Raw genomic sequence first — 24,764 nt, 5'->3', positions numbered from 1 at the left:
TAAACCCCCCCACCATCACCCAGGTCCACCCTCTACCCCCCCCCCGTCACTCATGTCCACCCCCCCCTGTCAGCCATTTCCGCCTTGTCCACCTCCCTGTCCATCTCTATCACCCATGTCCATCCCCCCTGTCACCCATGTAATCCCTCCCTGTCACCCATGTCCACCCCCCTGTCACCCATGTCCACCCCCCTGTCACCCATGTCCACCCCCCCTGTCACCCATGTCCACCCCCCCGTCACCCATGTCCACCCCCCCTGTCACCCATGTCCACCCCCCCTGTCACCCATGTCCACCCCCACTGTCACCCATGTCCACCCCCCCGTCACCCATGTCCACCCCCCTGTCACCCATGTCCACCCCCCCTGTCACCCATGTCCACCCCCCCTGTCACCCATGTCCACCCCCCCAGTCACCCATGTCCACCCCCCCAGTCACCCATGTCCACCCCCCCAGTCACCCATGTAATCCCTCCCTGTCACCCATGTCCACCCCCCTGTCACCCATGTCCACCCCCCTGTCACCCATGTCCACCCCCCCTGTCACCCATGTCCACGCCCCCCTGTCACCCATGTCCATGCCCCCCCCTGTCACCCATGTCCACCCTCCCTGTCACCCATGTCCACCCTCCCTGTCACCCATGTCCACCTCCCGCTGTCACCCATGTCCACCCTCCCTGTCACTCATGTCCACACCCCCCCCTGTCACCCATGTTCACCTTCCTGTCACCCATGTCCAACCCCCGTCACTCATGTCCACCCCCTCTCACACATGTCCCCCCACCTATCATCCCTCTCACCCATGTCCACCTCCCCTCTCACCCATGTCCACCCTCCTGTCATCCATGTCTGCCTTGTCCACTCCCCTGTCCATCCCTGTCACTCATGTTTACCCCCCGTCTCCCCCCGTAGTCTACCCTGTCACCCATGTCCACCTTCCTGTTCACCCATCTGTCCGTTTGTCACCCTTGTCCACCCCTCTGACCCCCTGTCTCCCATGTCCACTCTCCTGTCATCCATGTCCACCCCCCATCCAACCCTCTGTCACCCCTGCCAATCCCTGTCACCCATGTTCACCCTCCATTGTCCACCCCTCTGACCACATTCTTGTCACCCATGTCCACCCCCTATTCACCCCCCTGTCACCCATTTCCACCCCCCTGTCACCCATGTCCACCCCCCTGTCACCCATGTCCACCCCCCTTTCACCCATGTTCACCCCCCTTTCACCCATGTCCACCCCCCCTGTCACCCATGTCCACCCCCCCTGTCACCCATGTCCACCCCCCGTCACCCATGTCCAACCCCCCTGTCACCCATGTCCACCCTTCCCTGTCACCCATGTCCACCCTTCCCTGTCACCCATGTCCACCCTTCCCTGTCACCCATGTCCACCCTTCCCTGTCACCCATGTCCACCCTCCCTGTCACCCATGTCCACCCTCCCTGTCACCCATGTCCACCCTCCTTGTCACCCATGTCCACCCTCCCTGTCACTCATGTCCACTCTTTCCTGTCACCCATGTCCACCCCCCATCACTCATGTCCACCCGCACTCACACATGTCCCCCCACCTATCATCCCCGTCACCCATGTCCACCCCCCCTCTCACCCATGTCCACCCTCCTGTCATCCACGTCTGCCTTGTCCACTCCCCTGTCCATTCCTGTCACTCATGTTTACCCCCTTGTCTACCCCCGTAGTCTACTCTGTCATCCATGTCCACCCTCCTGTTCACCCATCTGTCCCTTTGTTACCCCAGTCCACCCCTCACTGTCACTCCTGTCCCTCTTTTACCCCCTGTCTCCCCTGTCCACCCTTCTGTCACCCATGTCCACCCCTGTCCACCCCTCTGTCACCCCTATGCCCCGTCACCCATGTTCACTCTTCTACACCCATCTATCACCCTTGTACACCTCCCTACACCCCTCTGTACACTCCTCTACACCCCTCTGTCACCCATGTACACTTCTCTACACCCCTCTGTCACCCATGTACACTTCTCTACACCCCTCTGTCACCCATGTGCACTTCTCTACACCCCTCTGTCACCCATGTACACTTCTCTACACCCCTTTGTCACCCATGTACACTCCTCTACACCCCTCTGTACACCCCTCTGTCACCCATGTACACTTCTCTACACCCCTCTGTCACCCATGTACACCCATCTGTCACCCATGTGCACTCCTCTATACCCCTCTGTCACCCATGTACACTCCTCTACACCCCTCTGCAACCCTTGTACACTCCTCTACACCCCTCTGTCACCCATTTACACTCCTCTACACCCCTCTGTCCCCCATGTACACCCATCTGTCACCCATGTACACTCCTCTACACCCCTCTGTCACCCATGTACACCCATCTGTCACCCATGTACACTCCTCTACACCCCTCTGTCACCCATGTACACTCCTCTACACCCCTCTGTCACCCATGTACACCCATCTGTCACCCATGTACACTTCTCTACACCCCTCTGTCACCCATGTACACTTCTCTACACCCCTCTGTCACCCATGTACACTTCTCTACACCCCTCTGTCACCCATGTGCACTTCTCTACACCCCTCTGTCACCCATGTACACTTCTCTACACCCCTTTGTCACCCATGTACACTCCTCTACACCCCTCTGTACACCCCTCTGTCACCCATGTACACTTCTCTACACCCCTCTGTCACCCATGTACACCCATCTGTCACCCATGTGCACTCCTCTATACCCCTCTGTCACCCATGTACACTCCTCTACACCCATCTGTCACCCATGTACACTCCTCTACACCCCTCTGTCACCCATGTACACCCATCTGTCACCCATGTACACTCCTCTATACCCCTCTGTCACACATGTACACTCCTCTACACCCCTCTGTCACCCATGTACACTCCTCTACACCCCTCTGCCACCCATGTACACTCCTCTACACCCCTCTGTCACCCATTTACACTCCTCTACACCCCTCTGTCCCTCATGTACACCCATCTGTCACCCATGTACACTCCTCTACACCCCTCTGTCACCCATGTACACCAATCTGTCACCCATGTACACTCCTCTACACCCCTCTGTCACCCATGTACACCCATCTGTCACCCATGTACACTCCTCTATACCCCTCTGTCACTCATGTACACTCCTCTATACCCCTCTGTCACTCATGTACACTCCTCTACACCCCTCTGTCACCCATGTACACCCATCTGTCACCCATGTACACTTCTCAACACCCCTCTGTCACCCATGTACACTCCTCTATACCCCTCTGTCATCCATGTACACTCCTCTACACCCCTCTGTCACCCATGTACACCCATCTGTCACCCATGTACATTCCTCTATACCCCTCTGTCACACATGTACACTCCTCTACACCCCTCTGTCACCCATGTACACTCCTCTACACCCCACTGCCACCCTTGTACACTCCTCTACACCCCTCTGTCCCCCATGTACACCCATCTGTCACCCATGTACACTCCTCTACACCCCTCTGTCACCCATGTACACCCATCTCTCACCCATGTACACTCCTCTACACCCCTTTGTCACCCATGTACATCCATCTGTCACCCATGTACACTCCTCTATACCCCTCTGTCACACATGTACACTCCTCTACACCCCTCTGTCACCCATGTACACTCCTCTACACCCCTCTGCCACCCATGTACACTCCTCTACACCCCTCTGTCACCCATTTACACTCCTCTACACCCCTCTGTCCCCCATGTACACCCATCTGTCACCCATGTACACTCCTCTACACCCCTCTGTCACCCATGTACACCCATCTGTCACCCATGTACACTCCTCTACACCCCTCTGTCACCCATGTACACCCATCTGTCACCCATGTACACTCCTCTACACCCCTCTGTCACCCATGTACACCCATCTGTCACCCATGTACACTCCTCTATACCCCTCTGTCACTCATGTACACTCCTCTATACCCCTCTGTCACTCATGTACACTCCTCTACACCCCTCTGTCACCCATGTACACTCCTCTACACCCCTCTGTCACCCATGTACACCCATCTGTCACCCATGTACACTTCTCAACACCCCTCTGTCACTCATGTACACTCCTCTATACCCCTCTGTCACTCATGTACACTCCTCTACACCCCTCTGTCACCCATGTACACTCCTCTACACCCCTCTGTCACCCATGTACACCCATCTGTCACCCATGTACACTCCTCTATACCCCTCTGTCACTCATGTACACTCCTCTATACCCCTCTGTCACTCATGTACACTCCTCTACACCCCTCTGTCACCCATGTACACTCCTCTACACCCCTCTGTCACCCATGTACACCCATCTGTCACCCATGTACACTCCTCTACACCCCTCTGTCACCCATGTACACCCATCTGTCACCCATGTACACTTCTCAACACCCCTCTGTCACCCATGTACACTCCTCTATACCCCTCTGTCATACATGTACACTCCTCTACACCCCTCTGTCACCCATGTACACCCATCTGTCACCCATGTACACTCCTCTATACCCCTCTGTCACACATGTACACTCCTCTACACCCCTCTGTCACCCATGTACACTCCTCTACACCCCTCTGCCACCCTTGTACACTCCTTTACACCCCTCTGTCACCCATTTACACTCCTCTACACCCCTCTGTCCCCCATGTACACCCATCTGTCACCCATGTACACTCCTCTACACCCCTCTGTCACCCATGTACACCCATCTGTCACCCATGTACACTCCTCTACACCCCTCTGTCACCCATGTACATCCATCTGTCACCCATGTACACTCCTCTATACCCCTCTGTCACTCATGTACACTCCTCTATACCCCTCTGTCACTCATGTACACTCCTCTACACCCCTCTGTCACCCATGTACACCCATCTGACACCCATGTACACTTCTCAACACCCCTCTGTCACCCATGTACACTCCTCTATACCCCTCTGTCACCCGTGTACACTCCTCTATACCCCTCTGTCACCCATGTACACTCCTCTATACCCCTCTGTCACCCATGTACACTCCTCTACACCCCACTGCCACCCTTGTACACTCCTCTACACCCCTCTGTCCCCCATGTACACCCATCTGTCACCCATGTACACTCCTCTACACCCCTCTGTCACCCATGTACACCCATCTGTCACCCATGTACACTCCTCTACACCCCTCTGTCACCCATGTACATCCATTTGTCACCCATGTACACTCCTCTATACCCCTCTGTCACACATGTACACTCCTCTACACCCCTCTGTCACCCATGTACACTCCTCTACACCCCTCTGCCACCCATGTACACTCCTCTACACCCCTCTGTCACCCATTTACACTCCTCTACACCCCTCTGCCACCCATGTACACTCCTCTACACCCCTCTGTCACCCATGTACATCCATTTGTCACCCATGTACACTCCTCTATACCCCTCTGTCACACATGTACACTCCTCTATACCCCTCTGTCACACATGTACACTCCTCTACACCCCTCTGTCACCCATGTACACTCCTCTACACCCCTCTGTCACCCATTTACACTCCTCTACACCCCTCTGTCCCCCATGTACACCCATCTGTCACCCATGTAAACTCCTCTACACCCCTCTGTCACCCATGTACACCCATCTGTCACCCATGTACACTCCTCTACACCCCTCTGTCACCCATGTACACCCATCTGTCACCCATGTACACTCCTCTACACCCCTCTGTCACCCATGTACACCCATCTGTCACCCATGTACACTCCTCTACACCCCACTGCCACCCTTGTACACTCCTCTACACCCCTCTGTCCCCCATGTACACCCATCTGTCACCCATGTACACTCCTCTACACCCCTCTGTCACCCATGTACACCCATCTCTCACCCATGTACACTCCTCTACACCCCTTTGTCACCCATGTACATCCATCTGTCACCCATGTACACTCCTCTATACCCCTCTGTCACACATGTACACTCCTCTACACCCCTCTGTCACCCATGTACACTCCTCTACACCCCTCTGCCACCCATGTACACTCCTCTACACCCCTCTGTCACCCATTTACACTCCTCTACACCCCTCTGTCCCCCATGTACACCCATCTGTCACCCATGTACACTCCTCTACACCCCTCTGTCACCCATGTACACCCATCTGTCACCCATGTACACTCCTCTACACCCCTCTGTCACCCATGTACACCCATCTGTCACCCATGTACACTCCTCTACACCCCTCTGTCACCCATGTACACCCATCTGTCACCCATGTACACTCCTCTATACCCCTCTGTCACTCATGTACACTCCTCTATACCCCTCTGTCACTCATGTACACTCCTCTACACCCCTCTGTCACCCATGTACACCCATCTGTCACCCATGTACACTTCTCAACACCCCTCTGTCACCCATGTACACTCCTCTATACCCCTCTGTCATACATGTACACTCCTCTACACCCCTCTGTCACCCATGTACACCCATCTGTCACCCATGTACACTCCTCTATACCCCTCTGTTACACATGTACACTCCTCTACACCCCTCTGTCACCCATGTACACTCCTCTACACCCCTCTGCCACCCTTGTACACTCCTTTACACCCCTCTGTCACCCATTTACACTCCTCTACACCCCTCTGTCCCCCATGTACACCCATCTGTCACCCATGTACACTCCTCTACACCCCTCTGTCACCCATGTACACCCATCTGTCACCCATGTACACTCCTCTACACCCCTCTGTCACCCATGTACATCCATCTGTCACCCATGTACACTCCTCTATACCCCTCTGTCACTCATGTACACTCCTCTATACCCCTCTGTCACTCATGTACACTCCTCTACACCCCTCTGTCACCCATGTACACCCATCTGACACCCATGTACACTTCTCAACACCCCTCTGTCACCCATGTACACTCCTCTATACCCCTCTGTCACCCGTGTACACTCCTCTATACCCCTCTGTCACCCATGTACACTCCTCTATACCCCTCTGTCACCCATGTACACTCCTCTACACCCCACTGCCACCCTTGTACACTCCTCTACACCCCTCTGTCCCCCATGTACACCCATCTGTCACCCATGTACACTCCTCTACACCCCTCTGTCACCCATGTACACCCATCTGTCACCCATGTACACTCCTCTACACCCCTCTGTCACCCATGTACATCCATTTGTCACCCATGTACACTCCTCTATACCCCTCTGTCACACATGTACACTCCTCTACACCCCTCTGTCACCCATGTACACTCCTCTACACCCCTCTGCCACCCATGTACACTCCTCTACACCCCTCTGTCACCCATTTACACTCCTCTACACCCCTCTGTCCCCCATGTACACCCCTCTGTCACCCATGTACACTCCTCTACACCCCTCTGTCACCCATGTACACCCATCTGTCACCCATGTACACTCCTCTACACCCCTCTGTCACCCATGTACACCCATCTGTCACCCATGTACACTCCTCTACACCCCTCTGTCACCCATGTACACCCATCTGTCACCCATCTACACTCCTCTATACCCCTCTGTCACTCATGTACACTCCTCTATACCCCTCTGTCACTCATGTACACTCCTCTACACCCCTCTGTCATCCATGTACACCCATCTGTCACCCATGTACACTTCTCAACACCCCTCTGTCACCCATGTACACTCCTCTATACCCCTCTGTCATACATGTACACTCCTCTACACCCCTCTGTCACCCATGTACACCCATCTGTCACCCATGTACACTCCTCTATACCCCTCTGTCACACATGTACACTCCTCTACACCCCTCTGTCACCCATGTACACTCCTCTACACCCCTCTGCCACCCTTGTACACTCCTTTACACCCCTCTGTCACCCATTTACACTCCTCTACACCCCTCTGTCCCCCATGTACACCCATCTGTCACCCATGTACACTCCTCTACACCCCTCTGTCACCCATGTACACCCATCTGTCACCCATGTACACTTCTCTACACCCCTCTGTCACCCATGTACATCCATCTGTCACCCATGTACACTCCTCTATACCCCTCTGTCACTCATGTACACTCCTCTATACCCCTCTGTCACTCATGTACACTCCTCTACACCCCTCTGTCACCCATGTACACCCATCTGACACCCATGTACACTTCTCAACACCCCTCTGTCACCCATGTACACTCCTCTATACCCCTCTGTCACCCGTGTACACTCCTCTATACCCCTCTGTCACCCATGTACACTCCTCTATACCCCTCTGTCACCCATGTACACCCATCTGTCACCCATGTCCACTCCTCTACACCCCTCTGTCCACTCCTCTACACCCCTGTCACCCATGTACGCTCCTTTACAACCCTTTGTGCACTCCTCAACACCACTCTGTACACTCCTATACACCCCCGTCACCCATGTACGCTCCTCTACACCCCTTTCACCCATGTATGCTCCTCTACACCCCTGTCATCCATGTACACTCCTCTACACCCCTGTCACCCATGTACACTCTTCTGCACCCCTCTGTCACCCATGTACACTCCTCTACACCCCTCTGTCACCCATGTACACTCCTCTACATCCCTCTGTCACCCATGTACACTCCTCTACACCCCTCTGTCACCCATGTACACCCCTCTGTCACCCATGTACACCCATCTATCACCCATGTTCACTCCTCTACACTCCTCTGTCACCCATGTACACTCCTCTACACCCCTCTGTACACTCCTCTACACCCCTCTGTCACCCATGTACGCTCCTCTACACCCCTCTGTCACCCATGTACACTCCTCTACACCCCTCTGTCACCCTTGTACACCCATCTGTCACCCATGTACACTCCTCTCTACCCCTGTCACACATGTACACTCCTCTACACCCCTCTGTACACTCCTCTACACCCCTCTGTCACCCATGTACACCCCTCTGTCACCCATGTACACTCCTCTACACCCCTCTGTACACTCCTCTACACCCCTCTGTCACCCATGTATACTCCTCTATACCCCTCTGTCACCCATGTACACTCCTCTATACCCCTCTGTCACCCATGTACACCCATCTGTCACCCATGTACACTCCTCTACACCCCTCTGTCACCCATGTACACTCCTCTATACCCCTCTGTCACTCATGTACACTCCTCTACACCCCTCTGTCACCCATGTACTCTCCTCTACACCCCTCTGTCACCGATGTACACCCCTCTATACCCCTCTTTCACCCATGTACACTCCTCTACACCCCTCTGTACACTCCTCTACACCCCTCTGTCACCCATGTACGCTCCTCTACACCCCTCTGTCACCCATGTACACTCCTCTACACCCCTCTGTCACCCTTGTACACCCATCTGTCACCCATGTACACTCCTCTATACCCCTGTCACACATGTACCCTCCTCTACACCCCTCTGTACACTCCTCTACACCCCTCTGTCACCCATGTACACCCCTCTGTCACCCATGTACACTCCTCTACACCCCTCTGTCACCCATGTATACTCCTCTATACCCCTCTGTCACCCATGTACACTCCTCTATACCCCTCTGTCACCCAAGTACACCCATCTGTCACCCATGTACACTCCTCTATACCCCTCTGTCACCCATGTACACTCCTCTATACCCCTCTGTCACCCAAGTACACCCATCTGTCACCCATGTACACTCCTCTACATCCCTCTGTCACCCATGTACACCCATCTGTCACCCATGTACACTCCTCTATACCCCTCTGTCACTCATGTACTCTCCTCTATACCCCTCTGTCACCCATGTACACTCCTCTACACCCCTCTGTCACCCATGCACACCCATCTGTCACCCATGTACACTCCTCTACACCCCTCTGTCACCCATGTACACTCCTCTACACCCATGTACACCCATCTGTCGCCCATGTACACTCCTCTACACCCCTCTGTCACCCATGTACACCCAAATGTCACCCATGTACACTCCTCTACACCCCTCTGTCACCCATGTACACCCATCTGTCACCCATGTACACTCCTCTACACCCCTCTGTCACCCATGTACACCCATCTGTCACCCATGTACACTCCTCTATACCCCTCTGTCACTCATGTACACTCCTCTACACCCCTCTGTCACCCATGTACACCCATCTGTCACCCATGTACACTCCTCTACACCCCGCTGTCACCCATTCACACCCATCTGTCACCCATGTATACTCCTCTATACCCCTCTGTCACCCATGTACACTCCTCTATACCCCTCTGTCACCCAAGTACACCCATCTGTCACCCATGTACACTCCTCTATACCCCTCTGTCACCCATGTACACTCCTCTATACCCCTCTGTCACCCAAGTACACCCATCTGTCACCCATGTACACTCCTCTACATCCCTCTGTCACCCATGTACACCCATCTGTCACCCATGTACACTCCTCTATACCCCTCTGTCACTCATGTACTCTCCTCTATACCCCTCTGTCACCCATGTACACTCCTCTACACCCCTCTGTCACCCATGCACACCCATCTGTCACCCATGTACACTCCTCTACACCCCTCTGTCACCCATGTACACTCCTCTACACCCCTCTGTCAACCATGTACACCCATCTGTCGCCCATGTACACTCCTCTACACCCCTCTGTCACCCATGTACACCCAAATGTCACCCATGTACACTCCTCTACACCCCTCTGTCACCCATGTACACCCATCTGTCACCCATGTACACTCCTCTACACCCCTCTGTCACCCATGTACACCCATCTGTCACCCATGTACACTCCTCTATACCCCTCTGTCACTCATGTACACTCCTCTACACCCCTCTGTCACCCATGTACACCCATCTGTCACCCATGTACACTCCTCTACACCCCGCTGTCACCCATTCACACCCATCTGTCACCCATGTACACTCCTCTATACCCCTCTGTCACACATGTACACTCCTCTACACCCCTCTGTTACCCATGTACACTCCTCTACACCCCTCTGCCACCCTTGTACACTCCTCTACACCCCTCTGTCACCCATTTACACTCCTCTACACCCCTCTGTCCCCCATGTACACCCATCTGTCACCCATGTACACTCCTCTACACCCCTCTGTCACCCATGTACACCCATCTGTCACCCATGTACACTCCTCTACACACCTCTGTCACCCATGTACATCCATCTGTCGCCCATGTACACTCCTCTATACCCCTCTGTCACACATGTACACTCCTCTACACCCCTCTGTCACCCATGTACACTCCTCTTCACCCCTCTGTCACCCATGTACACTCCTCTACACCCCTCTGCCACCCATGTACACTCCTCTACACCCCTCTGTCACCCATTTACACTCCTCTACACCCCTCTGTCACCCATGTACACCCATCTGTCACCCATGTACACTCCTCTACACCCCTCTGTCACCCATGTACACCCATCTGTCACCCATGTACACTCCTCTACACCCCTCTGTCACCCATGTACACCCATCTGTCACCCATGTGCACTCCTCTATACCCCTCTGTCACTCATGTACACTCCTCTATACCCCTCTGTCACTCATGTACACTCCTCTACACCCCTCTGTCACCCATGTACACCCATCTGTCACCCATGTACACTTCTCAACACCCCTCTGTCACCCATGTACACTCCTCTATACCCCTCTGTCATCCATGTACACTCCTCTACACCCCTCTGTCACCCATGTACACCCATCTGTCACCCATGTACACTCCTCTATACCCCTCTGTCACACATGTACACTCCTCTACACCCCTCTGTCACCCATGTACACTCCTAAACACCCCTCTGCCACCCTTGTACACTCCTCTACACCCCTCTGTCACCCATTTACACTCCTCTACACCCCTCTGTCCCCCATGTACACCCATCTGTCACCCATGTACACTCCTCTACACCCCTCTGTCACCCATGTACACCCATCTGTCACCCATGTACACTCCTCTACACCCCTCTGTCACCCATGTACATCCATCTGTCACCCATGTACACTCCTCTATACCCCTCTGTCACTCATGTACACTCCTTTATACCCCTCTGTCACTCATGTACACTCCTCTACACCCCTCTGTCACCCATGTACACCCATCTGTCACCCATGTACACTTCTCAACACCCCTCTGTCACCCATGTACACTCCTCTATACCCCTCTGTCACCTGTGTACACTCCTCTATACCCCTCTGTCACCCATGTACACTCCTCTATACCCCTCTGTCACCCATGTACACCCATCTGTCACCCATGTCCACTCCTCTACACCCGTCTGTCCACTCCTCTACACCCATCTATCCACTCCTCTACACCCCTCTGTCCACTCCTCTACACCCCTGTCACCCATGTACGCTCCTCTACAACCCTTTGTACACTCCTCAACACCACTCTGTACACTCCTCTACACCCCCGTCACCCATGTACGCTCCTCTACACCCCTTTCACCCATGTATGCTCCTCTACACCCCTGTCATCCATGTACACTCCTCTACACCCCTGTCACCCATGTACACTCTTCTGCACCTCTCTGTCACCCATTTACACTCGTCTACACCCCTCTGTCACCCATGTACACTCCTCTACACCCCTCTGTCACCCATGTACACCCCTCTGTCACCCATGTACACCCATCTATCACCCATATTCACTCCTCTACACCCCTCTGTCACCCATGTACACTCCTCTACACCCCTCTGTACACTCCTCTACACCCCTCTGTCACCGATGTACACCCCTCTATACCCCTCTGTCACCCATGTACACTCCTCTACACCCCTCTGTACACTCCTCAACATCCCTCTGTCACCCATGTACGCTCCTCTACACCCCTCTGTCACCCATGTACACTCCTCTACACCCCTCTGTCACCCTTGTACACCCATCTGTCACCCATGTATACTCCTCTATACCCCTGTCACACATGTACACTCCTCTACACCCCTCTGTACACTCCTCTACACCCCTCTGTCACCCATGTACACCCCTCTGTCACCCATGTACACTCCTCTACACCCCTCTGTACACTCCTCTACACCCCTCTGTCACCCATGTATACTCCTCTATACCCCTCTGTCACCCATGTACACTCCTCTATACCCCTCTGTCACCCATGTACACCCATCTGTCACCCATGTACACTCCTCTACACCCCTCTGTCACCCATGTACACTCCTCTATACCCCTCTGTCACTCATGTACACTCCTCTACACCCCTCTGTCACCCATGTACACTCCTCTACACCCCTCTGTCACCCATGTACACTCCTCTATACCCCTCTGTCACTCATGTACACTCCTCTACACCCCTCTGTACACTCCTCTACACCCCTCTGTCACCCATGTACGCTCCTCTACACCCCTCTGTCACCCATGTACACTCCTCTATACCCCTCTGTCTCCCGTGTACACACCTCTATACCCCTCTGTCACCCATGTACACTCCTCTATATCCCTCTGTCACCCATGTACACCCATCTGTCACCCATGTCCACTCCTCTACACCCGTCTGTCCACTCCTCTACACCCATCTATCCACTCCTCTACACCCCTCTGTCCCCTCCTCTACACCCCTGTCACCCATGTATGCTCCTCTACAACCCTTTGTACACTCCTCAACACCACTCTGTACACTCCTCTACACCCCCGTCACCCATGTACGCTCCTCTACACCCCTTTCACCCATGTATGCTCCTCTACACCCCTGTCATCCATGTACACTCCTCTACACCCCTGTCACCCATGTACACTCTTCTGCAACCCTCTGTCACCCATGTACACTCGTCTATACCCCTCTGTCACCCATGTACACTCCTCTTCACCCCTCTGTCACCCATGTACACTCCTCTACACCCCTCTGTCACCCATGTACACCCCTCTGTCACCCATGTACACCCATCTATCACCCATGTTCACTCCTCTACACCCCTCTGTCACCCATGTACACTCCTCTACACCCCTCTGTACACTTCTCTACACCCCTCTGTCACCGATGTACACCCCTCTATACCCCTCTGTCATCCATGTACACTCCTCTACACCCCTCTGTACACTCCTCTACACCCCTCTGTCACCCATGTACGCTCCTCTACACCCCTCTGTCACCCATGTACACTCCTCTACACCCCTCTGTCACCCTTGTACACCCATCTGTCACCCATGTACACTCCTCTATACCCCTGTCACACATGTACACTCCTCTACACCCCTCTGTACACTCCTCTACACCCCTCTGTCACCCATGTACACCCCTCTGTCACCCATGTACACTCCTCTACACCCCTCTGTACACTCCTCTACACCCCTCTGTCACCCATGTATACTCCTCTATACCCCTCTGTCACCCATGTACACTCCTCTATACCCCTCTGTCACCCATGTACACCCATCTGTCACCCATGTACACTCCTCTACACCCCTCTGTCACCCATGTACACTCCTCTATACCCCTCTGTCACTCATGTATACTCCTCTACACCCCTCTGTCACCCATGTACACTCCTCTACACCCCTCTGTCACCGATGTACACCCCTCTATACCCCTCTGTCACCCATGTACACTCTTCTACACCCCTCTGTACACTCCTCTACACCCCTCTGTCACCCATGTACGCTCCTCTACACCCCTCTGTCACCCATGTACACTCCTCTACACCCCTCTGTCACCCTTTTACACCCATCTGTCACCCATGTACACTCCTCTATACCCCTGTCACACATGTACCCTCCTCTACACCCCTCTGTACACTCCTCTACACCCCTCTGTCACCCATGTACACCCCTCTGTCACCCATGTACACTCCTCTACACCCCTCTGTCACCCATGTATACTCCTCTATACCCCTCTGTCACCCATGTACACTCCTCTATACCCCTCTGTCACCCATGTACACCCATCTGTCACCCATGTACACTCCTCTACACCCCTCTGTCACCCATGTACACTCCTCTATACCCCTCTGTCACTCATGTACACTCCTCTATACCCCTCTGTCACCCATGTACACTCCTCTACACCCCTCTGTCACCCATGTACACCCATCTGTCACCCATGTACACTCCTCTACACCCCTCTGTCACCCATGTACACTCCTCTACACCCCTCTGTCACCCATGTACACCCATCTGTCACCCATGTAAACTCCTCTACACCCCTCTGTCACCCATGTACACCCATCTGTCACCCTTGTACACTCCTCTACACCCCTCTGTCACCCATGTACACCCATCTGTCACCCATGTACACTCCTCTACACCCCTGTCACCCATGTACACCCATCTGTCACCCATGTACACTCCTCTATACCCCTCTGTCACTCTTGTACACTCCTCTATACCCCTCTGTCGCCCATGTACACTCCTCTACACCCCTCTGTCACCCATGTACACCCATCTGTCACCCATGTACACTCCTCTACACCCCTCTGTCACCCATGTACACCCAAATGTCACCCATGTACACTCCTCTACACCCCTCTGTCACCCATGTACACCCATCTGTCACCCATGTACACTCCTCTACACCCCTCTGTCACCCATGTACACCCATCTGTCACCCATGTACACTCCTCTAAACCCCTCTGTCACTCATGTACACTCCTCTACACCCCTCTGTCACCCATGTACACCCATCTGTCACCCATGTACACTCCTCTACACCCCTCTGTCACCCATTCACACCCATCTGTCACCCATGTACGCTCCTCTATATCCCTCTGTCACTCATGTACACTCCTCTATACCCCTCTGTCACTCATGTACACTCCTCTATTTCCCTCTGTCACACATGTACGCTCCTCTACACCCCTGTCACCCATGTACGCTCCTCTACACCCCTGTCACCCATGTACGCTCCTCTATACCTCTGTCACCCATGTACGCTCCTCTACACCCCTCTTAACGCTCCTCTACACCCCTCTGTCACCCATGTACGCTCCTCTACACCCCTGTCACCCATGTACACTCCTCTACACCCCTATGTAAACTCCTCTACACCCCTCTGTACACTCCTCTACACCCCTCTAAACCCCTCTGTCACCCATGTCCACTCTTCTACACCCCTCTGTCACCCATGTAAAAAAAAAAAGAAAAAAAAGTTCGGCGCCTAATAGGTTTGTTTTGCAGGTTTAACGGTGAAGAATTGTGAGTGGAAGAAATTGTGATGATGGCCCAGACCAAATGGAGAAGAGAAGGCAATGAAGCAAATTAGAGAAGACGTCGTTGGTGAGTTGCTGTATAAAGCAGCACTTAAACTACATAAATAGATATAGTGCATTGCGTTTTTTACCATTTTTCCTTTTTTTTTTTTCTTGCTCGTCAACCTCGGTAGCGGTGCCCCGTGGAAAAAAAAATTTCCGAGGTGTGCCCCGACCCGAAAAAGGTTGGGAAACACTGGTCTGGTGTCTCATATTACCCTATTGATTCCAACGTAACATGTGCCCGGTAACATGCGCCAAGTGTAATCCCAGCCTAAATGATTGTTTTCACAACAGGTTGGACCAGGCTGCAGGTTGTGCTTTATATTTGTATAGTCTGATTGGTTGCTATGGGCAACTGGTCAGCTTTTCATCTCCACAAGTTTTGATAAATCTCCCCGATTGTCTTCATATATAGGATTAGAATCTACTGACAAAGTGAGTAGCCAACCATTTCTGGGCATAAAACTTTGACAGCATTCTTAGGGTCGTCTGTGGCTACCATGAAGGGACGGGGGGTCCAGGGAAATTTTTTTTCATCGGGACCCTGTGGTTTCCAGCTACTCCCCTACACATACCCCGCACCGGATTATACACTTAGGCAAGAGCAGGCAAATAAACTGCAGGAATACCAATCTGTCCAGTTAGAAAGTATAGGCTCCCATCTTTATCATACGCACAAGAAGCTTTGCCGCGTATTCCAGGTAGATGACACGCACTTTATACATTTCTATGGCAGCATCGATGATGCCCAAGTGCTGTACTCTGTTTTTTTTTTGGGCGTTCTCATAGAAAATAATAGAGTGAGTGCTGTCTGCAGCACACACTTCTCACTGAGCCCCGGGTCTCATCCCAGAAATCGTAGGGGGCCCCAACGGTCAGACCACCGTGATCAGCTACTTATCCCTTATCCAGGGGCGTACCTAGAGCATTTGGTACTCAGGGCGGACCCTTTGTTTGGCACCCCCCCCCCCACACACACACACGCACCCTCCCTTAATTACACCCCCTCCCTCCCCTCCCCCCAGGAGCAGACTGACAACACTCGAGGCCCCCGGACCAAAAAAAAAGCAAGGGCCTCTGCACCTCATCAATCTTCTGTCACACTTCTATTCCACCCAAATCCCACTCACAATAAACTAAAATTTATATATGTGAGAAACACTTTAACGTAGGTAAATTTCTAAAACCAATAATACTGGTATACAAGGAGTAAATATATACCACCACACAATAACTGGATAATACCGCCATACTGTACTGAATTAAACCACTATACACAGACCAGTATACTATACAGGATCTGTATACAATATAAGTGATTATATACAGGACCATATGGTGGTAGATACCAGCTGTACACAGGATGTGTATACCATATAAGTGATTACAGTTACATTTTGGGACTCACAATTACGTCTTTTCTGATCAGCGGCGTCCTCTTTCCTTTTCTTCTCCATCCGGATAAGACCGCCATGTGAATCTCTTAACATCTGCAGGAAAAACATGTCAGACTCTGCATGTTTTCAGTGCCCTCCTCTACACAATCTTCCCATCTATAGGCCCACAAACTGTAATAATGCCCTCCTTGGTGTCCTGCACAGTAAAAGGGCAGGTAGGTAGGTAGCCAGGTAACCCCCTTTTTCCCATAGGTATATGCAGAGTTACACCCCCCCCTCTTTCCCATAGGTATATGCAGAGTTACACCCCCTCTCTTTCCCATAGGTATATGCAGAGCTATGCTACACCCCCCCCTCTTTCCCATAGGTATATGCAGAGTTACACCCCCCCTCTTTCCCATAGGTATATGCAGAGCTAAACCCCCCACCCCCTCTTTCCCATAGGTATATGCAGAGCTACACCACCCCTCTTTCCCATAGGTATGTCTAGGGCTGGGCGGTATACCGGTTCATACCGAATACCACATTTTTTGGGCTGCACAATATGGATTTTCCCCCATACCGCAATACCGGTTGGGCCCCTCCCCCTCGGGAATGTATGATCAGCCTAGCACAGCTCTGTCCCCACATCGGGGAACTAATCCTGTGTTACCCGCCAGCACTGTTCTGCTCCCCCCAATTAATGATCAGCCCAGCTGGGTACTACTCACATATGTCAAGCACTGCCCTCCTCCTCTTTGTTGGGGGCCGCCGGGCGCTGGAACTCTATACTGTACGCCAGTGGTCTCCAACCTGCAGACCTCCAGATGCTGCAAAACTACAACTCCCAGCATGCTCGGACAGCCGGCGATAGAACTCTCTGTACGCCAGTGGTCTACACCCTGCGGACCTCCAGTTGTTGCAAAACTACAACTCCTGGCATGCCCGGACAGCCAACGGCTGTCCGGGCATACTGGGAGTTGTAGTTTTGCAACAACTGGAGGTCCGCAGGTTTTAGACCACTGCTGTACGCTGTATACCCATGCCGGGGCTGCAAAAGATACAGAAAATAAACTTTTAACTCACCCACGTCGCTGGGGACGGGAATGCCGGACAGCCGTCAGCCTATCACCGGCCAGAGCGATGCCCCGCCCCTGCCAGTGATAGGCTGAGCCCACTGTCATGTATGAAGCCGTATACAGCGTACAGCAGTGGTCTCAAACCTGCGGACCTCCAGCTGTTGCAAAACTACAACTCCCAGCATGCCCGGACAGCCGTTGGCTGTCCGGGCATGCTGGGAGTTGTAGTTTTGCAACAATTGGAGGTCCGCAGGTTGGATACCACTGGTGTACAGTGAGTTCTACCGCCAGCAGCCCCCAACAAAGAGGAGGAGGGCATATGTCAAATATGTGAGTAGTACCCCGCTGGGCTGATCATTGATTGGGGGGAGAAGAACAGTGCTGGCGGGTCACATGATTTTGGGGGGGGGGGGGAAACCGAACATTCCGCCCAGGTCACATGATAGGGGCGGGGGGGGGGGGGGGGGTGGTGCAGAAAAGCGCTGGCGGGTCACATGATTTTGGAGGGGGGGGGGGAAATACCGTTATATACTGTGGAACCACCGTAAGTTAAAAAAAATACCGTGATACACATATATGGTCATACCGCCCAGCCCTAGGTATATGCAGAGCACCCCCCCTTCCCTAGAGGTATATGCAGAGCACCCCCACCCTCTATCCCCCTTCCCTATAGGTAAATGCAGAGCACCCACCTTCCCTATAGGTAAATGCAGAGCACCCTCCCTCCCTCTCCCCCCCTTCCCTATAGGTAAATGCAGAGCCCCCCCTCCCTCTCCCCCCCCTTCCCTATAAGTAAATGCAGAACACCCCCCCTCCCACTCCCCCCCTTCCCTATAGGTAAATGCAGAGCACCCCCCCTCCCTCTCCCCCCTTCCCTATAGGTAAATGCAGAGCACCCCCCCCCCCTCTCTCCCCCTTCCCTATAGGTAAATGCAGAGCAGCCCCCCCTCCCCCCATAGGTAAATGTAGAGCAAAAAATATAAAATAAAAAAGGATGCTCACCTGATATCCCACGCAGCGATCTCCTCAGCTGCAGGGCCCGCGTCTTGTCCCCTCCACAGTACAGGCGCCGGATGAGTGACGTCACCGGCGCCTGTACTGCATGCTGCGTGGGGGTGGAGGTCACGTCTCCTCTGTGTAGCTGCAGATGCGGCTCACACAGAGGGGACGCCTTCTCTTGTTTGTGCGTGTATCGCGCATACAGGAGAAGGTAGCGCTTACTGCTGGGGATCTGGGACGAGTGGGACCTCAGCAGCGGCGGCGGCGGGTCGGTCCGCCCCTGGCACCCCCCTTGAGAGTGGCACCCAGGCCGCCCCGCCCCCCGCCTTGGTACGCCACTGCCCTTATCCCATGGATAGGGCATAAGTTAATTTTTGCCATAGTTCTCCTTTAATCGGCCACAACACACTAAAAATCAGTCCCAGCCAAACTTTGCTTTGCATCCTGCCATTTCTCCCAGCTGCTCTTTTTGTAATTGCTTGTAATGCATGCCTACACACCCTTCCTACTTCCTTAAAGGGGTATTCCGCCCCTAAAAATCTTATTCCCTATCCAAAGTATAGGGTATAAGATGTCTTATCATTGAGGTCCTGTCGCTCTCACCCTCGAGATCTCCATGCAGCACCCGGCGTTCTAAACAATATATGTAGAACACTGAGTTCTCGTGGTGCGGGAAATGACGTCATGCCACGCCCCCTCCATTCATGTCTATGTGATGTCATGAATCCTGCCACGGGAAGCCAGCGATCTAAACATACTTTTTAGAATTTCGGGAGCTGCATGGAGATCACTGTGGTCCCAGCAGCAGGACCCTCACCATTAGACATCTTATCCCCTATCCTTAAGATAGGGAATAAGATATCTCCGTTAAGTGCCAGTGCACGTACCCAAAAGTTGATCCTTTGCAACTGTATGACCCCTAGCAAGTCCCCATTCATCAGAAAAAGGCTTGTGCAGGGAACTTGCTGGGTGTCCTACGGTTGCCTCAGCAACTGTACAAACCAGCATCAGCTGCCTCTCTCCACACCGTATTGTGCAGATCACGTAGGAGAGCAGCTTTTGACACTTAAAAAAATGTCATGTCATCCACATTTTGCTGACACTATTTTTCACACAAAGAAATAAAATAAATGAGTTCAACAAGTCAAAGAACAGTTTAAAAAAAGGGAAACTTTATTTATTATTTATTAAAATGTTTGTGTAGGGATTTTTGTAACCGTCCATCACTCACAAAGAGCGTACAGTAACTAACTCAGGACAGGAAAAACCTCCAGAGGGGAGGAAACCTGTAGGGAATCCATGGCTACTGTATTGCCCTTCCTCTGGGCATACTAAAGGAGGTTACCTCTAGAATTTGGGCAAATGTGTCTGTGTATGTGCGTGATTTGAGGGGCTGTGCCTTCATCCAACTTCTTGCTGTAGGTCCGGAAATCTAGGCCTTCATCCAACGTTTTGCTGTAAGTCCGGAAATCTAGGCCATCATCCAACTTCTTGCAGTAAGTCCGGAAATGCTACTCCACATGCTGGAAATAGTGCATCTAAGATGGGAAAACAAAAAGATCGATTATTTACATGTTTATTATAGAAATGCACATGGAACTGCACTAAAGACCTTTTGGAAAAAACAATGTGGCACTTACCAGTCACAGTCATGTTTTTGACTTCACATTCCCGCGTCCCTACAGTGTCCAGCACCGGCCCCTCACTGGTGAAGAATGAGCAGGAGCAGTGTTATATCTGCTCAGTGCTGCTCTCTGGTGGACAATGGTTATGACATCACATGTGTGACACGCTGTTACCTCCTGGGAGTTCTATTTGAGCAGTGCTGCTCTCTGATTGGCTGAAACCTAAAAAAGCTTTTTAACATATTCTGCATGACTATTATCTAAGGGTTTTTTATTTTGCATTTTTTTAATTAAAATGGCGCTACTCCCTATGGGTGTGTTATATTTGTTTCTCCTAACCAGACGCTTAGTATTTGTAATATCATTTTGTGGCCCCAACAGCATGGGCGTCTGACGAGTGACGTCCCTGACGTGGGGTCTGCAGCGTAGGATGTCACTCGTCAGACGTCCCGGCAGTCATTGATTTAAAGTGGTCGTGGCTCCTGCTGCCAGTTCAAGATCAGACACCATGGCCCTAGATTGACATACTGCATCAGTTATCCCTTGTGGTTGTCCACCTGTTGCAAAACTACAACTCCCAGCATGCTATGACATGGGGGGGGCCGCCAGAGTTAAAGCAATGTGTGATTTGAAAAATGTCACATATAAACTGTGTTTAATCCCAGCCTACGCCTAGTAACAGTCACAATTTTTTAAAAGACACCAAAAAAACTGCCCCACCTCATTTCTTTTCCTCCAAGATGACATCTTTGTGTTATTTTTGCCAAAAACACTGGAGGAGATTTATCAAAACCTGTGAAGAGGAAAAGTGGTTGCCCATAGCAACCAATCAGATCGCTTCTTTCATTTTTAAAAAGGCCTCTGAAAAGTGAGAGAAGCAATGTGATTGGTTGCTATGGGCAACTGGTCAACTTCCTCTGCATCGGTTTTCATACATCTCCCCCAATGTGTATGATTATTATGATTATTATTATTGCAGACAAAGAAGTGTATAGTCCAGCTCACTCCCTCAGCCCGTCGCGCCAGGACCGGCGTGGGCAACACCGACTGGAACCAACAAGCAAAATGTCCAGCGCGAATATCAAGGAACAGGATGTTTATTCCAATGAAAGCCAAAAAGACCAGGAGAACATGACAAGGTGACGCGTTTCGGTCCTAAGACTGGACCTTAGTCATACACGTCTATGTATGACTAAGGTCCAGTCTTAGGACCGAAACGCGTCACCTTGTCATGTTTTCCTGGTCTTTTTGGCTTTCATTGGAATAAACATCCTGTTCCTTGATATTCGCGCTGGACATTTTGCTTTTGATTATTATTATTGTTATAGGCTTATTTTTTCCCCCTTTGGCGTTTTTTTTTTATTCCCCCGGCTTTTCTCTTTACAAGTCATGTGATTCTTTTATTATGTGACTCAAGGGTTTCTATTGAAAATTTGGGAAGAAAAACGCCAGAACTTTAAATACAAAAAAAACAAAAAACCATACTCTCGGCCTCCCACAAATTTCGATAAAAACGCAATAAAAAGATGAAGAAAACACCATTAGTGTCTGGTGTCCCATATTACCCTATTGATTCCAACCTAACATGTGCCCGGTAACATGCGCCAAGTGTAACCCCAGCCTAAATGATTGTTTTCACAATAGGTTGGACCAGGCTGCAGGTTGTGCTATATATTTGTATAGTCTGATTGGTTGCTATGGGCAACTGGTCAGCTTTTCATCTCCGCAAGTTTTGATAAATCTCCCTGATTGTCTTCATATATAGGATTAGAATCTACTGACAAAGTGAGTAGCCAACCATTTCTGGGCATAAAACTTTGACAGCATTCTTAGGGTCGTCTGTGGCTACCATGAAGGGACGGGGGGTCCAGGGAAATTTTTTTTCATCGGGACCCTGTGGTTTCCAGCTACTCCCCTACACATACCCCGCACCGGATTATACACTTAAGCAAGAGCAGGCAAATAAACTGCAGGAATACCAATCTGTCCAGTTAGAAAGTATAGGCTCCCATCTTTATCATACGCACAAGAAGCTTTGCCGCGTATCCCAGGTAGATGACACGCACTTTATACATTTCTATGGCAGCATCGATGATGCCCAAGTGCTTTACTCTGTTTTTTTTGGCGCTCTCATAGAAAATAATAGAGTGAGTGCCGTCTGCAACACACACTTCTGACTGAGCCCCGGGTCTCATCCCAGAAATCGTAGGGGGCCCCAGCGGTCAGACCACCATGATCAGCTACTTATCCCTTATCCAGGGGCGTACCTAGAGCATTTGGCACCCAGGGCGGACCCTTTGTTTGGCACCCCCCCACACACACACACACTCACCCTCCCTTAATTACACCCACTCCCCCCAGGAGCAGACTGACAACACTCGGGGCCCCCGGACCAAAAAAAAAGCAAGGGCCTCTGCACCTCATCAATCTTCTGCCACACTCTATTCCACCCAAATCCCACTCACAATAAACTAAAATTTATATATGTGAGAAACACTTTAACATAGGTAAATGTTACGCCGAGCGCTCCGGGTCCCCGTTCCTCCCCGGAGCGCTCGCCTCATCCTCGTTGCTGCAGCGCCCCGGTCAGATCCACTGACCGGGTGCGCTGCGGTACCGCCTCCAGCCGGGATGCGATTCGCGATGCGGGTGGCGCCCGCTCGCGATGCGCACCCCGGCCCCCGTACCTGACTCGCTCTCCGTCGGTCCTGTCCCGGCGCGCGCGGCCCCGCTCCCTAGGGCGCGCGCGCCGGGTCTCTGCGATTTAAAGGGCCAGTGCACCAATGATGGTGCCTGGTCCAATCTTCCCAATTACCTTGATTAGTTTCCACCTGTGCACTCCCTACTTATACCTCACTTCCCCTGCACTCCCTTGCCGGATCTTGTTGCCCTTGTGCCTAGTGAAAGCGTTCCCTTGTTTGTTCCTAGCCCGTGTTCCAGACCTCCTGCCGTTGCCCCTGACTACGATCCTTGCTGCCTGCCCCGACCTTCTGCTACGTCCGACCTTGCTTCTGTCTACTCCCTTGTACCGCGCCTATCTTCAGCAGTCAGAGAGGTTGAGCCGTTGCTAGTGGATACGACCTGGTCACTACCGCCGCAGCAAGACCATCCCGCTTTGCGGCGGGCTCTGGTGAAAACCAGTAGTGACTTAGAACCGGTCCACTAGCACGGTCCTCGCCAATCCCTCTCTGGCACAGAGAATCCACCTCCTACCAGCCGGGATCGTGACAGTAGATTCGGCCATGGATTCCGCTGAAGTTCCTCTGCCACTTGTCGCCGACCTCCCCACACTGGTCGCCCAGCAAGCCCGACAGATTGCCCAACGAAATCACCAGCTGGCATACTTGACCACCGTGACACTGCAACTTCAGTCACAGATACAGCAGCTGCTGCCGCAGATACAGCAACTTCAGTCACAGACACAGCAGCTGCAACAACCATCTCCTCCGCCGGCTCCTGCAACTCCT

General features: G+C 52.4%; 1 long non-coding RNA gene across 1 annotated transcript; it reads right to left on the bottom strand.

Moving 5' to 3' along the window:
• Positions 1–20,629: 20,629 nt before the first annotated feature.
• LOC130300825 (uncharacterized) lies at positions 20,630–22,168 on the bottom strand. The gene is made up of 3 exons (XR_008851639.1): positions 22,018–22,168; positions 21,313–21,377; positions 20,630–21,210 (listed from the first exon to the last, which is right to left on the bottom strand). It is a non-coding gene; the product is annotated as an uncharacterized LOC130300825 (long non-coding RNA).
• Between the last annotated feature and the right edge of the window lie 2,596 nt (positions 22,169–24,764).

The sequence above is a fragment of the Hyla sarda genome, chromosome 1 (assembly GCF_029499605.1).
Source record: "Hyla sarda isolate aHylSar1 chromosome 1, aHylSar1.hap1, whole genome shotgun sequence".
NCBI lineage: Eukaryota > Metazoa > Chordata > Amphibia > Anura > Hylidae > Hyla > Hyla sarda.
The sequence above is the reverse complement of the archived record's forward strand: the minus strand, read 5'-3'. Positions and strand labels throughout refer to the sequence as shown.